A 17095-nucleotide genomic window follows, 5' to 3' on the forward strand; every position below is an offset into this window, starting at 1 on the left:
CCAGGCTGCGGTCCTGTTTCCCAAGCCTTCCTCTCTGGAAGTACCTGGTTTGTGAAAGGTGGAGGGAGCTAGACAGATGGAGGATGGTATGTTGAGCTGTGAGGATTGTAAGTGGGAAAGTATAGAAAGTAGAAAGGACATTGGCTTTGTAGCCAGACAGATTTGGGTAAGTTGTTTCAATCCATTTCCCCATTCATAAAATGATGAGAATAAATGTCTTTCACACATGGTATCATATGTTAAGCTCCTTGCCTGCTCACACAGTTTGCAAGCCACAGATGTCCCCATCTGTCCTACTTTTTCATATGCCCGTAGCCATTGACTGGACCTCTTCAATAGTACTTCACCCGCCATTGTTTATTGTGGCATCCTACACAGGCGAGCCCCACCGAGGGCAGGGATGGTATTGGTTCCTGGTTCCCACTTCATCTCCAGGGGAGAGGTCAGCGCCAAGCTGGGAGTGGAGTGGTGAAGGGGTAGTTACACCAAACTGCCTTCAACTGTGCAGAGAGCCCATGACAAGATGAGGAATTTGGAGAAAAAGAGGAAGTTGGAAGGAAGTGGAATAGAGTGATAAAAGCCTGGTCCTGTACCATCCATCCAGACTTGTCTCTTGATAGTTTGGGATTTAGTCAGTACTTGTTAAGTGAATGATGTATATAAGAACATCTGTAAATGAACTCCACATGAAAGGTTTGTGGAACTGAGTGCTTGCCATGTACTGGCCATGATAAATACTCAATGATTCAATAAAAAAAGATGAAATAAATCATGGATGCTAGTTAAGTAAAACAGACTATCTGGAAAATAGTGTTTGTAGTAGAAGAGGGTAACCATTTGTATTCCATCTACATTGTGTGTATATGTATTTATGACGAAAAGAGAGCAGGGGAAGGAGATGTAATCATTTGAGCCACTGATGGATTTATCAGGCTTAGATTCCTTTCATGGCTAAATTAAACATTGCCTTAGACAAAGTGGTCCAACACACAAAGGGAAAGTTATCCTCTGAGTCTTATGGTTGAGATGCAAAGCTGCCTGACACTGGTGGACAGAAGAAATGGCACCTAGATGTTCTGGCTAGTATGTGTTTCCGGCTTACCCGTTGAAAGATAGCATTGTTACCACAGTAAACTAAGGCACGTGAGAATCTCACTTAATTTTTAAAACACTTAGATGAAGGCAGCTTTTATTTTACACCTGAGGTTTCAGAATCACCCTTAAGTATTTCCAGTATTTTTTCCTGAATGATTCTGGAGTTATCAAATTGAGTAGTTCAAGCTAAAGTACTCTCCTGAGGGCTTTATCAGAAAGGAGTGGTCCTTTCTTGATTGCAAAGAGAAAGAGAAAGACACTTTGACCCTTGCTATAGCTGTCAGTGATCCAGGAACTGCAGAGGACACAGGCAAAGCTTCCTGGCCGCCAACACCCCTACAAACAAAAATAAGCCATCCACTCAACCATAGCCCATTCTGGTTTAGTTTCTAGCTCAGGCCTAAGGTCATTCTTACTCAGGAGCATTATTTACATCAAGATTAGGAAATTAGAATATTTAATACCATTAGAAGAGGGAAGGTCTCTAGAGAGTTTCTTAGATATTTAGGAAGGTGTTTAGGGAGGTATGTGAAAGCTCTAACCCAGGTCCGAGCATTCCAGGCATTGGTGTGATATGGGGAAATCACTGTCATCCGTGGGCCTTGATTTCTTCATCTGGTTGCAACCATGCTTGTAGAGCTGTTCTAGAAATCAGTGAGAACAGATGTGAAGGGACTTTGTAAGATACACAATGCTATAGAATGCACAAATATGCATATTTTATGTTGTATAGATCTTGAGCAAGGAGAAAAAGGGAATAGGGAGAGGTAAACCACTGTAAGTAGTCTGCCCACTGGGGCAATTGTGGGGGGATTCTGAGTCCTCAAAGGGTAACAAATCACAAAAGAATGAGAGGACAAAGAGTGACACACTTGTGCAATGGAGCTTCTTTTGCTCTCCTTCCAACCCCTGCTGTTAAACCTCCTGCTCCCTTTTGGCCTCTGCAGAGGGATGTGTCAGCTGGAATGCGTTTTGAGATCATTAAATGTAACCCCCAGGCAGTTATTTCATGGTTGTTCAAACATCCCACCATTTATTTTAGCCTATTCTCATAAACTGAGAAAGGCGGGCGAATGCTCAAGGGAGAGGAGAGAATGGTAGGAGTTCTCTGGGAACGGGAAGATGAGAGTTTCTGGCCCTTATTCAATTCTGTGTTAGCCAAGTTGAAAACATACAAAGAAATTCCAGTCTAAGTGGCACAAAATATCCAAAGTTGTTCTGAAATAAAGTCCAGATTTGAAGGAAATCATTTTTCACTTTGAACCATATTATATTTTTCAGTGCTCCAACCAAGAAAAGATGTTCCAGAGAGCTTTAATTTTGACTGAAACTGTGTAAAAACTTGTGAGAATTAATGAATTATAAATTTAGCAGGATTTCTGTTGTTTGGGGTAATTTGTGTAAATATTATTCCATTTTTAAAGAATATAAACATAAGTTTTACTAATTCTGTCACCCCGCTTTCACTAACTATAATTGACATTTCTATACTTTGCATGTTTATTTGTAACTTACTTAGTATTCCAAAATTTTAGCAAGTGTATTACTTTCTGCAATGATTTACTCAAAACTTGAGAAGATAACCAATAGTGTATTCTAAGATCAAGGAATTAATGATGTTAAGAAAACCTGCTAGACTGTAAAACCTCTACATGAGTTGGTATATTTTTATAAATTACTGTGCTGATCTTAATAGAAATTGCTAGTTAATGAATATGGTATCTGTTAGACACACACAATAATACTAATAAAAAGACTCCTTGATTAAACAACAACCTGCTACACCTATGACAGCTGTAACAAACAAGTCTCCAAATCGACAGTGGAGACTAAATTTCTCAACTACATGAAGTCCAAAACAAACTGTGATTGGGGTTCCAGGGTTCTTACATCTTGGGGCTCTTACATCTTCAACAGTGGTTTCCCAGGTGGCTGGGCTCATCTCTATGAAGTCAGTGAAAGGAGAAAGAGCATGGAGGTTGATAACACAGGAATTTGTGGACCAGGAACAGTCCACTGGCTAGAACTCAGGTGTGTCCTTAGGAAGAGCCGACAGACTCTGCTCTACTCCCTTGGAATGGTGCTGGGTGCATCATGAGCGCTCCGTGGGTGTTGGCTATTATGATGACGTTGAATGTCAACTCACAAAATTTCAGAGTTACTTTGGTTTAGGTAACATGAAGGACGGAGCATATTCTAGTGAATGTGTGTCACATAGAGGACCAAGGTAGTAATCTAGAGCCCTGTTTGGAAGAGGAGTTGGAGAGAACACTCACGATCTGTTCGTTAGACTCAAGTGAAGCTTAAGTGGACAGGACTTTTATTTTATTTTATTTTTTTTCATTTTTCTTTTATTATTCATATGTGCATACAAGGATTGGTTCATTTCTCCCCCCTGCCCCCACCCCCTCCCTTACCACCCACTCCGCCCCCTCCCTCTACCCCCCAAAAAACCCAGCAGAAACTATTTTGCCCTTATTTCTAATTTTGTTGTAGAGAGAGTATAAGCAATAATAGGAAGGAACAAGGGTTTTTGCTGGTTGAGATAAGGATAGCTATACAGGGCATTGACTCACATTGATTTCCTGTGCGTGGGTGTTACCTTCTAGGTTAATTCTTTTTGATCTAACCTTTTCTCTAGTTCCTGGTCCCCTTTTCCTATTGGCCTCAGTTGCTTTTAAGGTATCTGCTTTAGTTTCTCTGCGTTAAGGGCAACAAATGCTAGCTAGTTTTTTAGGTGTCTTACCTATCCTCACCCCTTCCTTGTGTGCTCTCGCTTTTATCATGTGCTCAGAGTCCAATCCCATTGTTGTGTTTGCCCTTGATCTAAGGACAGGACTTTTAAAGTAACCATGCACCATCAGGCCTGTGCTGGGTCAGTATGAGCCTGATAATGTTCAACTGCACGAAGGAAAGAAATGGTAAAATTATTTGTTTAATGGAACTTTGTTCGAGGTAGATGAACTTCATCAAATACCATCTTAAACGAATACAAATGGGAGCTGGGGAAGGGGCTCAACCATAGAGCACTTGCGTAGCATGTTTGAGGCCCTGTGTTCAATCCCTCAGCACTGAAAAAATACAAGAATAAAATGATTCTTAAAATGAGATTAGAAAGTCACTTTCAATGTCCTTTATTCATTTCCTTCAGATGCCATGAATAAAATATTACTCTCTCCCCATCCTCCCTTTCTCTTTCTCTCTCTCTCTCCCTCCTTCCCTCCCTCCCTCTTATGAAATGAATGATATCAGAAAAGATTCAGGTACTTAGGACTTTTCTTTCAAAGTATAACAGTCATCCTGGCATAACTGGAGATTTTGCTTTGCAAGTTAGCAGGAGTCAGCAGATACTTGCTATAAGGTGAAAGGTAGTAAATACTTCAGGCTTTGCAGATAGTATGGTCAGTTGCTGTTGTAGTGTGAAAGCAGCTGTAAGTATTATGTAAACAAGTGATCATGGTTGTGTTCCAATAAAACTTTATTTGCAAACAGTGGCAATGGCCTGGATTTTGTCCATGGTCTGTATTCAGTTTGCCAAGACCTGGTCTAGAATGTTCAGTTGTACAGTATTCATTGTACTTTCTACAATGATTAGATTTTTCTAACTTTATGTTAGAAGAGTTTGGAATTTTACTTTCATTTTGATTTCTGATGGGAAGACTGACCATGACCTGGGATAACATTGACTAATACACTATGTCTTTTGTCATCAGCATTAAGGAAGCTATAAGTAATGAGGCTATGTGTTGGCATATTTCACTGGATCACAGACTTATAGTGCCTATTGGTTGCCCATAATAAAATACCTCTTTAAAAGCACTGGAACACAGGCTTCAGTAACCAGAAAACAAGTTGTAAATGCCCCTTTGCTTCATTTTCCTTGTCATAGATGGAATTTGATATTCTTTCTTCAAAGCTTTTGCTTTACAAAACTCCAGGTAGTATTAATCATTTTGTTCTTTGTTTGCTTTGAAACAAAGGGTATTTCTCTCTAAAGTGTTTTTATCAGGAAGTATTGCTAAAAATAAATAAATACATAGCCCTCTTGCACCTGAAAAAGCACATAAAGAAATCTAATTTGAGGATGTACATAGAAGCAAGCTTATGTCCATTGAATTGAGATAGGATGGTTTGTCACCCACGGGGACAAAGGGCTGTAGAGGATTGTTATGCAAAGAGGTTTTGAATTATGATACCACCAGCCAGCATTTGTTTAGGTTACAAATATTTTTGAAGGAGATATCAGACTCAGCTTGTAATGGGGGCAGGGTGGATCACTGTCTGTCCTTCGATCAAGCCCTTCTGTTAAGTAGAGTAGGGAGAAGGAAGGGAAAGGAACAGAGTCTCTTCCTTAGTGGCTTTGTACTGCTCCTTGAATTTTAGTTCCATTGTTTTCTCCTACAAACACTGACTAGCCCTTGGTGACTTGTGAAAAAGACATCTAAATTCTGGCTCTTCATGAAGAACTAGCATGTGTCCTATTACTTCTTCCAACCCCACTTTGTATCAGCCCTGGGCAGTCTACTCCAGAGCTTCTTGTGCCTGGGGTTCCCATTAAGTGTTGTGGGACATCCACTTGGTCAAAACAAAAACTCACACATTCTTGATTTTCCAAAGTACATGGCAGAATATTCCACTCCCAACCCTGGCTTAACTGTGCCATCTCTCTATAACTGTCTTCTCCTCCTGTTCAAATGAGCACAGCAGGCAAATTCAGGCCCTTCATGTAGACACCGCCCATCTCTTCTAGTCTCTGCCACACTGGCTTTCCTATAGGTAAGAGGAAAGAAAAGACCCTTCTTCAAAATCTATTGTCTACTGCTAGGCAAAAAGAAAGCCCCACTTCATGTGGGGCTTCAGTATCTTGGACTAGGTTGACCATGGTGGTGAAGAATGGAAGTGGATAGATTAGAAATATTTAAAAGATAATATTTATGGGACTTGGTGAATAGATTACATCAGATTAGACATAGGAAGGAAAGGAGAATAGGGTGAGAGGGAAAGAGAACATCAAGGTCAGATTCAAGGTCTATGCACCATAAATTCAGTTGTTGTTGTATTTGTTGTAGGTGATTTTCAGATGGAAATGCCACCCTGGCAATTAGTTATATGGGTCTGGGCTCCAGAGGTCAGATCCTGAAGTGGATATAAATTTGTGAGTCACATGAATAAAATCTGCTAGTAAGACATCACAGAATGAAAAGAAGAGAGCGTGTCTAGGACTGGCCTTGGAGTGTCTAGGATTTTGACATTCAGTGGTCCGTGGAAGGGAGTAAGCGTTCAAAGGAGAATGATTAAAAAGCTGCCATAGGAAAGCCAGGACAGGGTTTCCAAGGTGGGGAGATGCTTTCCTCTGAGAGAAGCAGTGGGATAAGAAGAAGCGGCTGAACAACTGACTTTGGGTTGTTCTGTTTCTGTTGATCGCTCGGACAGACGCACAAGGATGTTAGCCAAATGGAAATGCCAATGGAAGGCAAGCACCATGAGGCTCTTTCTTGAGGGTGTTTTTGGAATGTTCATAGTGCTAAATAAAAATCTATGTCAGCAATTTTCTTCCCCTGTATGATATAATCAGTTCCAGAGAGACTTCATTTATCATAAAGACCATGCATTCTGAATCACAAGGAAAACACTATAAACAGAGAGATTGTTCTGTAAAGCAACATAATTTTATTCTTTATATATTTTTTCAGTCCTTTTGTGGGAGTGAGTGTGTGTGAGAATGGTTCTCTTTCTAGAGCCAATATTATCCTTTGTTCTTTATTCTGAGATTTTCTTATGGTGTCTTCTCTGTGCTGGGTTAATGATCAAATATCAGGCAAATGTATAAATAACTGCTTGAGTTGTGTGAAGCCTGTTGTGGAGAGAATGTTGAACAGCTGTTTTCCATTTCTCTTGAGCGAAAACAAGAACATAGCTTCATCTTAAGCTTAGAGAGTTTGCTGACAACAAAAGAGAACTCTTATTTAGAACATAATGAATGATTGTGAGTTCTGGAGTACAAAGTAGAACACAGTTTAAGTGAGCTATAATTTGGGGATATTCTAGACTGTTCCCTGGCTGTGGACATTAATACAAGTTTGAATTTCTTTTGGATGATTACAGTTCTTGACTTCTCTTCAACTTCATCAATATCTACCTTGAAGATGCAAGCTTCCAACATTCAATGTCAAATGTACTTCCCTCCTGAAATATGCTTTTGAAATCCTACTGCCCTCCTAGTTCATCTGCATTCGTAATTCATGGGGTATTTCAATACTCTCTGCAGTAAACAATCTCCAAATATGGCCCTGGTGTCATTAGACAATCTAGCTCAGATGTCATTTCTGCTGTGGAACATATGACAGTATCCCAATAAAAGGTAATCTCTCCTTCCTATTACTTTCTTAGGCCTTTTCTTGGAATACCACTTATGCAGAACATATTCCTTCCTTCATTCGACAAATATTCACTGAGTGTCTACTGTATATCAGACTGTGTATTTGTGATGGTGCTAGGGATAAACCGGTTCTTGATTTTATAGGGCCTGTATTCTTGCAGCATCATAGTAGCTTAGACTGTAGATTTTAGGGCCACTATTCCTTGATTTGCATCCTGATTATGCCATTTTCTCACTATATAATCATGTTCAAAGTTTTGTATTTCTGTGCACTAGCTTTTTTTTTTTTTCACTGAAATCTGGTAATAAATTACAACTACTTGAACCAAAGCTTTTGGTTTTGGTTTTGTACCACCTCAGACCCATGTCCTCACTAGATGGAGCAGACTATGTCAGGAATGTCTTGTACTCTCCCTTGGTATAGAGCCAGGCTGCTGCCATTACTACAGACTTTGGGCTGCAGGGTGGCTGTTCCTAGTCTAATGAGAAATGGAATGGTCTTTCCAGAGTCACAGCAGTAACTTTTCTGCCTCTCTGAACCAGCTAGCTCTGAACCCCAGTCTCTTAAGTATGTTCCCTTTCTTTCTGACACATGGCTTTCTTCTTCCCTCTCCTGCCTCCTGGCATTGTCCACTTAACCAAGGGCTAGCATATATTTTAGCATATATGCTTTTAGTTCAGGCTCCATTTTTTAATGAGTTTGGACTCTGACACCGCTCAGTGATTTACTGTGAGGATTAAGTATAAAGGGCTCACAACAGTACCTGGCAAAGAGTAAATATTCAATAAATGCTAGTGGTTGTTATCGTGGGAAAAGTAAGCAAGAGCTCAGAGGAGAATCTAGGGTGAGGGAAATGTCTCAGAAGAAATGCTCTCTCAGTAAAGACAATGTGGAGTGGGATTTAGTGAGAGTAGGGTCTCTGTTAAGGGTGCATTTGTGGTGACTGTGCCAGGCAGAGGAACACATTTGAAAGGCTGGGGTCAGAGACTGCCTAGTCTTAAGGAATTGGATGTACTCACAATGACAATATCCTAGCTGTGGAGTTCAGTTGTGCTTGATGAGTTTGACAAAGACAGTAGCGATCAAGTAGCCCCTTTCCTTTCCATACTTCACAGTCCCCTTGCAGTTCTGGATCAGGGAACGAGAAGGAAGTGACACATGTCTCTTCTGGGCTGAGACTGGTAAAGTCCAGATTCTTCCAGTTGATGGGACACAACATGGCTAGGCAGCTGGGTATGATTCTTCATGTAATGAGGCGGAGCAGGGGTTCCCACTGACTGACCTGCAGCGAGAATGAGAAATAATCCTTTGTTGAGTTGAACCCACAAGAATTGTGGGATCTGTTTGTTACTGCAGCATAAATGTCTTAGTCAGTTTGAGTTGCTGTAACAAAATGCCTTACACAGGGTAGCCTAAAAACCATAGAAAAATGTTTTCTTACCGTTCCAGAAGCTGGGAACCCTCCATCAAGGCGTCTGGTGAGGCTTGTCTTCTGGTTCATAGATGAAGCCTTCTGGCTGAAACTTCACATAACAGAAGAGGAAAAGAGCTCCCTCAGGCTGGTTATATAAGGGCACTAATACCTTTTATGAGGGCTCTGATTTTCTCCCCAAGGGGCCTACCTCGTAAAAACATCACTGTAGGTTAATGAACTTTGTACCATAGCATCGACTTATCCTAATACACTGCTTGGTCTTCCTGACTACAGTGTTAGCTTCTGGACTAGGAGCACAGCTGTGAGTCAAGAAAGGGGCTTAGGGAGCAAAATGGAAGGAGATGTTTCCTCTGTGTGAATGAATGGCAAGGTAACTAACACAGAGTGAGGGGAGGAAAAAGTGAGAGGGCAGGAAATGAGGCCTGAGGGGCGGCCCCTTTGAGGACCACTGCAGATAGCCAAAGTTGGGTTTGTAAGAATTATTGTTAGCTCTTTATTTTTAATACAAAGTGAAGGCAAAGAAACTTTTAGGAAACAGAGTCAGAGGAATTCATTTAGACGTTAAAACCTGCCTTTCAGGCCAGGCATGGTGGCTCACACTTGTAATCCTAGCTACTTAGGAGGCAGGGATCAGGAGGATTGTGGTTTGAGACTAACCCCTGGCAAAAAGTTCTGGAGACTCCATCTCAACCAATAAAAAATGAGTGTGTGCCTGTGTGTGCCTGTCATACCAGCTATGCAGAAAGCGCTAATAGGATTTCAGTCGAGGCCAGTCCAAGCACAAAAGTGAGACCCTATTCAGAAAATAATGAAAGTAAAAAGGGCTAAGAGTGTGGTTAGGCACTTGCTTAGTAAGGCCCTGAGTTCAAACCTAGTACTCCCAAAACAAAGGAAATCCACTCACCTCTCAAATGTTGGTATTACATTTGAATATGTACAAAGAAGTTTGAACATCACCTTTAGAGGTCTCACACACACACACACACACACACACACACACTCTATCTATCTACCTCAAGCAGAATTTACTCCCAAAAAGGGCCTTCACAAGTTCTAAAAAGTCTTCACTTTTAGAGTTAGAGTTCCTCTCAACGTTCACTGAAGTGTTTCCATTTAAGACACTTTCATGAATCAAGACCATGATTACAGAAGAACCATTCTATCAGGGTTAGGGTTCATTCTTGAGGAAGGATAAAAATTGTGTTGCAGATGTGACTCAGAGGAAGAGTGATTGCCTAGCATGCACAAAGCCCTGGGCTCAATCCCCAGCACGGCAAAAGTAAGAAAAAAAAAATCAACTTAAGCCTAATTCCTAAATGATATTGTCCTGTTAAAAATGAACGGGTCGTTTGGTTCTAACTCTTTATTATTCACCCCCGTTGAGTTTGAAACATGCTCTGTGTGTGTGTGTGCACCCGCACATGTTAGGCAGATAGTGGGTCATGCCAAAAGTCAGGGTTAGAATCCAAATGCTAACGTGAGAAAGTAAGTCATGCTTTTTCTCTTCGATAAAGAGAATTATCTGAAAGTGCCCAGAGTGAATCCAGGAATCATATTGTGGCTGGAAGCCGACAAACTCTGAGCTGATCATTGTTTCTTTAAGCTCTAGTTATAAGGGCCACATATTTGAGATCTGAAATAATTGGTTTTGTAAAAGATATCCTGAGCAGCAGCATTATATTTTATGACCTTTGCAGATTGAGTGTAGAAATTTGCTTTTGGGAAAAGTACGTGTTTTTCTAAAGCTATTAATTAAATTAAAGTTTCATGCATAACTGTCCCTGGTGATTGGACATTTGAAAGAGAGAGCCAAAAGAGGAACAATGAGATACATTCAGAGAAGACTGTGTGTTGGATATGCTCAATTCTTAGAAAAATAAATGCAGGAACATCTAATCTCATCACAGTTGGATGCATATGCTTTTGCAGATGGAATGTATTTCTCTAAAAATGTCAGCTGTGTGTGTCTCAGAAATACTGAAAACATATGCTAATTTTTGGGCGCAGTCAAGAGACACTATGGTGCTTTTAATTCAAATTTAAGTACATAATTGAAGAGTAAGTGCTGGATAATCAGGGGAATACGCCAGAGTGACAGCACCTGTAGCATGGGATCAGAGAGATGCTGGGAAGGAAAAGGTGCAAATGGAGGAGGAAGTTAGTCTATGCTGAAATGCAAATGGTGGCATTGCTAAACCCACAGGGAGAAGGCCCCAGTCTTGGTTGGGTCTGAGTCACCACAGTGCAACACAGAGTGCTTTGAGGGCTTCTAGAGTGCAGTATCCCCTTCCTTCCTGAATCAGCTCTTCTTTTTGTAATGGTTAAAAAAAAAAAAAAAAAAAAAACCAACCAAGCGATGTTTAGAATGAGCCAGCAGGACTCAGTTTAGATGATCCGAATTTTGTTGATAATGTCTAAAATATCATAATCAAGAGCCGGTTGGATGTGTGCCTTCTTCTCTCTACCAGGCTGATGGTATATTGACTTTGGCCACATCAATGTCATGGGGCTTCTTCATAGCCTGTTTGGCCTGGTGCATGTTGGCCTTGACATCACAATGAACACACGTGTGCTATGGTCTTCTGTCTTTGTCATCCAGTCTCAGTGGCAGGGGAACTTGAAGATGGCAAGTGATTAAGCTTGCTTTTCCTAGGATGCTCTTCCACGGGTGTTCGGCCTGCCTCTGCAGCCATGGTGTACGGGGTCACAGGAACATGGGTGGTGTGGGTATCATTTTGTGGCTGTGAGCACCTTCCTACATTGCCTTCTCACCCCTTAGAGCCTTTGCTTTGCTTCATCTTCGGGGTGGGGCGGGGGCAGGAGCTTCCCGTCTTCACATTTGGAACCACATTGATGGAAAGGCCCAAGTCGGCTCTCCTGTTGGTCAGGTCAGTGTGTCACCAAGGACATTCTGCTTCTGCTGGATGCTCTATTCCTATTCAACAAAGGGGGAGGGAAAGTCAGAATAAGTTTGGGATATAATGAATTAAACAAAGCCAAATGGCTGTCTTTACGTTTGGACTTCTCAGAGCCTTTACTATGGCAGTATGAATCGTGAGTCTCAAGAAGTGGAATATTGTATGTATGCAGCATCTCTGAAAATGATCCGAACACAGATCGAATTCTTTTCCTTATGATAGCTCACAGGGCAAGCATTTATGAAATACACTTGGTAAATGCTGGCTTAGCTACCTAAAAATTGCCCCTCAGCTAATTATTCAATTGAGTTAAGACATTAAAATTCCAAAACTTCTTTCAAAATAAATATCAAAATATTTCTGGAGGTCCTTCAGAGTGAGCCTTTATCCGTTAAAAACACCCAGCACTCTTGACAAGAGACTAATTCTTGTTGACTGATGGTGAGCTGATGACAGGTAAGTGAGACGTGGGGACTGAGCACATGTGGGTGGCTGTGGTGGCATCTGAGGTAGAATGATGCCTGTGAGAGACTGCGGCAGGTGCACGAGATGGAGTGAATTGGAGGTGTTGCAAGGTGAGCAACAGGGAGAAAACGCACCAGGTCTTCCTTGGAAGGAGGCCGAAAGGTTCCTACAAAAGAACTCGGTCTGGGAGGAAATTCAAAACGAAGGAGCCAGACTCTGGCTTTGCAGATAAGATCTAAGCATTTAATTTTAAGAAATATTTGCCTCTGAAAATAAATGAACTGCTAGCTCCTGTTTTATTTTAAAAAATGGTTTAAAAAAGTTATTGCTAAAGAATAGTGTGAGTGTTGTCAAGAATTTCAGAAAGTCCAAAGTTTCTGAGTAATGTCTAAAGAATGAGAAAGAAATGAATCTTGGGTTGGGGTGTAGCTCAGTGGTAGAGAGCCTGCCTAGCAAGAGTGAAACCCTGGGTTCAGCTCTAGTATCAAGGGAGAAGGAGAGGGAGGGGAAGAAGGGAGGAGGAGAGAAGAGAAAAAAAATTAATATTTTGAGCCAAAAATTTCCCTAAAATATCAAAATAACATATACTTATTTTTTAAAACTCCCCCAAATATATAAGATAATGAATAAAAGAATAATTATTTATATTATCTATGATCTTAATTCAGAAGTGAATATTCTAAATCTTTAGGAATATTATCTCACATTGCCTGAGGAACATAAAATTTTAAAAATAATATTATAATTTAACTCAGAGGTAGACAAACTGGCTTGTAAAACCTGCCAGTTGTGAATGGTTTTTACATTTCCAAATTGTTGAAAAAACCCAAAGGGATAGCTCATGATTCTTGAAAACTACACAGGTTCAGGTTTTAGTGTTCACTAACAAAGTTTCACTGGGAGACAGTGGTTTCCACTTTTTAAAAAACTTTTCTGAGGCGCTTTCACATCCCACCAGCAAAGCAGTAGTTGTGAAGGAAGCATGGTCTGCAAAGGGAAAAGTATTTATTATCTGGGTTCTTACAAAAAATATCTGCTGACCCCTGATTTAACCAATTCACATCTTGGGGCCTTTGGGTTTTTCTCTTTTTTAGTTTGCTCATTATAATTGATATCTTGCATATCATGTTTATCCGTTTTTTCTGATTATTCTATCATTGTGTCAAAGGGAATGAATACTTTAAGTCTCTTTCTGCATAATACAGCAGTTCTTTCCAGAAACTCAAACTAAGCTACACTCCCACCAGGATTACGTGAGAGCTGCAAAGATTTTCTTTTGGCCCTGTAAACTCCATATTGCCTTGTCTTAAACTACGTTAGGTTTAATGATAAACCAGAGTGTTAATCTTGTCCACCCTTGCTTGTAATGAGGGTGTTTGGGGGGAGTTATTGTCACATGCTTTGTAATTTTTATTTCTCCTTTCAGTATAGCTCTGGATCCATTCAGAGCTTCTACTCTTTTATTTTTTACTGGGGCTGGGGTTTGAACTCAGTGCTTAGCACTTGCAAAGCAGGAGCTCTACTGCTTGAGCCATTCTCCAGTCCTCATCTTCTACTCTTGACACATCCCATTGTGAGACTTCAGAGAACTTGTTTATGTCCTACATATCACAGATGAAAAGAAATGCCTCTCTAAATTGTGGGGAATATAAGATCCATTAGTGTCTGTATCTAATTCTGTGAGGAGCTGAGATTATGGCTCCTTTGCCTGGCTACATGAATTTATTTGTAATTTGAATGATTGATATTTAGGTAAATTCTGACTGAATCTGCCACATTCATTTCTCCTCCCACTGATAAGTACATTTGCCCCTTGAACAGTGGAGCGTGGATAATTTCACCCGCATGGGAGACCATTAAGGTTGTGACTGTGCCCTTGAAAAGGACTAATAAACCTCTTTTTAAAGTTTGCTTTGGCTGGAGGAGTCGGAGAATATGTGTTTAGGGTTCACCATGTTAAGTCTAGAGTTTACCCCCTCTAAGGTTAAACTCATTTGTATTACGTAGGGTCCAGTTTTGGATCTCTTCCTGTTTGAAGCTTTACCTGTGACACTGCACAAAAGTTATGTTGTCCTGATTCTGAATATTTGCTTATCAAGTTTTGAAAGATCTTATTTGATACAATTTTTTTCATTCATAAGGAGAATATTTTTGAAAGTAAGAATATGCTACAATGCTTGTTGGTTATGAATGGATCCTTTTCATCCTGGATTACATCTCTAAGTCCGCTGGAAATGAGGGGCTGGAGCTGAAGCCATGTACCGCTCTCCTCAGTTTAAGTTTTTCAGGTTCCCAAGAAAAGCATGGTGAGGGTGACTGGGGCTGACAAGTGTTGTGAGACCATTGAATGGGCTGGCCTCAGGCTAGTTGCCATCTGGGGACCTCATTCCTTCATCCATCAACTATCTAAAGGTTTCAAGTCTCTATTAAAATGACTTGAGAGCTTCTTAACTTTTCATAAGAAAAAAAATCCGATCGATTCATAGGGAGTCCCCAGCAGCGTCCTCTTGTACCCTTAGATTTCAGCAGTGTCCCAGGATCGTCCTTCCGAGGGGCCAAGCAGACCCCTGCAGCAATGGCAGCTCAGGTCTGGAAGACCTTGAGGGAGCCTCCCTGGAGTCCCCAACTCTCAGACATCAGTCTGCACTGTGAGCCTGGTGAAGCTTGTTTATCAGGAACGTGTAGCTTCCTTGGAGTCAGGCTGGACTCCAGCTTTTGGAAGGGCTGAGGGTGAGGTTGGATCTGTTCTGCACAGATTCTAGCAGATCTCTCTGCCTCAGAGAGAGACGGCTCTGTTTAGAAACTTGGCATCTCTGAAAGTCCGATGTGTAGTCAGCCAAGGCATTCATTCCTACTCTTTGTTTCCTAAGCATGTTTTCAGCTAGGGAAAAATCCCTGTTTCTAACAACAGATGCAATGAAAGCAGGTGGCCTGATTTATGAAGATGAGTTCTAGGAAGAGCATCTGATTTTTTAAAAAGGCATTCTTATTGATAAGAGATTAGCACCACAGGGCTCTTTGCAGTTAAGCTGGGGAGAAACCCATGTAAACAGCTAGCACACCTTCATTTCCTCTTAACAACAATGCTTGGTTTTGAAGGAAAGAAATATGTTATCCAGACTTGCAAAAGAAAGTTACGGGTTTCAAAGACAATTATTTAATTAGCTGTGATTTACAGAATATGGGAAGTAAGAGAAAACATGTTTGTTGTAAAGCATGGTTGTAATTCTGACTAGACTAATCCCACAGAGGTCTGAGCACTTCAGAGCTGGAAAGACAGTATCATTGCATCATATGACATGTGATGAAGTACCTCTTCAATATGGTCAAAGTGACCTTTATAAAAAAGCAGTATTTGGAATTAAGATTTAAGGGAAGAAGTGCTGAGTCATCACCTGGGAAAAAGTACAAATTGGATAATAAAGTGACTTATGACAGAAAAAAAAAATCCAGGATAACTAATATGAATTGTGAAGTTCGGCAGTATAGGATTTTTTTTTTTCTCCTTTTTAAACAGGTGCATACTGAGGGATGTCTTCTTCATGTGGTCATCATTGAGTTCCTGCATGACATATTACCCTGGGTCCCGAGGAGAGGAAACCTGGGAGGATCACTAAGGAATGGTTGGAGTCACAAAAACAGGACCTTCAAGAAAGCTAGGGAACTGGAATTGTATGACTTTTAGAAAAATGTATTACATAATTTCAATATCTCCCAATATTTCCCATTTTCACCCACAAATCGATTCACTGGAACTTGTGAATAATTATTTTGTTATGTGTTGATATGCTAACTTCAAAATCAATGGAAGTTTGACTTTAAAAATCTAGCCTGTTAACTATTTCTATAAAGAATTGACTGTATGATCTCACTCATCTGTGGAGTGTAAAAAATCTGGATCTCATAGTAACAGAGAGTCGAATGGCGGTTACAAGGAGCTGGGGAAAGCAGGGAGGGAGGCTGGGGATCAATGGACTCTTGGTTACAACCGGAAAGAAGAGCACGTGGTGACTGGAGCCACCTTGTCCATGGATAAGGTGGTTTTTATAGACAACAATAATATACTGTCCATTTCATAAAACTAGAAGAAAGGATTCTGACAGCTTTTACCATAAATAAAGTTTTTACTCAGAATGGCAAATGTTTGGGTAGATTCACTTAATCTGTGTAAACATTACAAAATATATACAAGTGTTGAAGTATTACAGGATACCCCATTAATAGCAAAATTTTTGTGTTTTTATGTAATAGTTAAAAACAAATTTAAAAAAAGAGTCCCAGATTTGTAGAAATCTTAATGATAGGATTCTATTTCAAGTTTTTACTATTACAAAAGAAAATACATCATTTCACTTTAGATACAACATTTCAATCACAGATGAATTCACCCACAAAAATATATCCTCTTCATACTTTTGAAAATGCTGTAGAGAAGTCACTTTCTTAGGTAGACCTTTCCTCTTTATTGGGCTAACCTCAATGATGCAGGCCTTGAAGACTCTAGGAAGAGGCCTGAGAAGAAGTCACCTCCATAGCTGGCTAGAAATAAGACAATTTTTCGTGTTTATGTTCTGGTTTAAACATGAGAGAGTTGAACCTCCCTTTTAGCCTTAAGATAAAAATATAAGAAATGTGACCCAAACCCTAGGAACACGAGTTCATTAGTGTTCTCTTGGCCAGAACAATTTGGGACTCTGAAATTGAGAAGGGAGAAGTCATGAAATGGAAGAATTAGCTTCAAACACTTTCTGACCACACTTCAGCATGCATTTGTGATTTTCTAAATCTTTATCCTCCAGTTT

The 17095-nt window shown here is 40.3% G+C and overlaps 1 long non-coding RNA gene across 1 annotated transcript in view; it reads left to right on the top strand.

Moving 5' to 3' along the window:
• Positions 1-16379, top strand: part of LOC109684445 (uncharacterized) — a 141642-nt gene extending 125263 nt beyond the window's left edge. The window contains exon 24 of the long non-coding RNA XR_012450593.1: positions 15811-16379. This is a non-coding gene — a long non-coding RNA (uncharacterized lncRNA). The remainder of the gene's footprint in view (positions 1-15810) is intronic.
• Positions 16380-17095: the final 716 nt, after the last annotated feature.

The sequence above is a fragment of the Castor canadensis genome, chromosome 8, assembly GCF_047511655.1.
Source record: "Castor canadensis chromosome 8, mCasCan1.hap1v2, whole genome shotgun sequence".
Classification (NCBI taxonomy): Eukaryota; Metazoa; Chordata; class Mammalia; order Rodentia; family Castoridae; genus Castor; species Castor canadensis.